Below are 1,367 nucleotides of genomic sequence, written 5' to 3'. Positions count from 1 at the left end.
TCATATTTACCTTTTATTAGTCGTCACATCATCATCAATGTTAGCAACTTATTGCACATCATATTATACAAATGGTTTACACACATACACTGTTAAACAGTCTGATCATGTACATTATACAATAATGTGGATGAAATTATCCCGTCAAAATGCATTATGAGCACTTAGAAAACGGACATTTCCAGTCCTGCATGCTGATTGGTCAATAAATTAATTTGCTTAATAAAATTATTTTATTGCCGTTGTGAAATTAGTCACTGTGTGTCGAGCAGAAAACATTAGATAACACTTTCCAATAAGGTCCCATTAGTTTAACGAACATTAAAAGTGCAATTATAGTATTTATTTGTTAGTTCATGTCAACTCAAATGCATAAAGTAACACAACTTTTGATTTCTAATAATGTATGAGCAGATGTTGAAATTAACTGATTAATAAATGCTTTAGAAGGATTGTTCATTCATTGTTGATTCATATTAACAAATGGAGCCGTATTGTAAAGTGTTATTATTATATGAACTCTGTATCTGATGTATAACTCATAAGTACCCATAATGCATCATGAAGGGAGGAATAACAAGCTCCGCCTCTCGAGATGTTGAGCCGGATGAGAATCTATGTACATGTAGAACTTGCAGTGAATTCAGACGGCTCACTAGATTACCGTTAATCCCAAACACTTCATCTGTGTTCAGAGTATCGTTCTATCATACTACTACTATTTCTACAGTTTATGCATATTGTGCACAGAATTTATTGCATACTGTGAATACTGTATTCCACAATGCAATGCACTCGACTTGACCTTCAATTTACAGTGATGCATGAAAAGGAAATCATATCAACCATAATTTTTATCATTTTCTCGACTGTCAAAAGTTAAGACATTTTTAGACAAAACTGCATTAAAGGGATTGTTCACCCAAAAATGAAAACTCTGTTATCATTTACTCAAACCTGTATGCGTTTCTATTTTCTGTTGAACACAAATGAAGATATTTTGAAGAATGTTGCTAATCAAAATGTTGATGATTGTGTTGAAAAAAAAAACACTATGGAAGTCAATGGGGTCCATCAACTGTTTGATTACCAACATTCTTCAAAATATCTTCATTTGTGTTCAACAGAAGAAAGAAGTTTTCATTTGATCCTTTATCCCTTTAAAATGAGATTATAACTGGATGTTATTTGCTGAATACAACATGCAATGCACTGCAAAATGATTTTTACTAAGTATTTTTGTTGTTTTCCAGTACAAATATTTAAACATACTAAACTCAAGATACATTTACTTACTTGACGTATAAAGTCTTGCTTTCTGAAAAATGTATTAGATTTGGGTGAGTTTATGCTTAAAACAACCTATC

General features: G+C 31.5%; 1 protein-coding gene across 5 annotated transcripts in view; it reads right to left on the bottom strand.

Moving 5' to 3' along the window:
- The window catches only part of atcayb (ATCAY kinesin light chain interacting caytaxin b), a 38,483-nt gene continuing 37,116 nt past the window's right edge, over positions 1-1,367 (bottom strand). For all 5 annotated transcript variants that reach the window (XR_013200740.1, XM_077222185.1, XM_077222187.1 and 2 more), the window contains one exon: positions 1-1,367. This exon is cut by the window's right edge. The gene's annotated coding sequence lies outside the window, so the exon portion shown is untranslated.

This window comes from Siphateles boraxobius, unplaced genomic scaffold, assembly GCF_051911475.1.
Source record: "Siphateles boraxobius isolate OS27281-9 unplaced genomic scaffold, OSU_SipBor_1 86, whole genome shotgun sequence".
NCBI lineage: Eukaryota > Metazoa > Chordata > Actinopteri > Cypriniformes > Leuciscidae > Siphateles > Siphateles boraxobius.
This window is presented reverse-complemented; position numbering and strand designations above follow the sequence as displayed.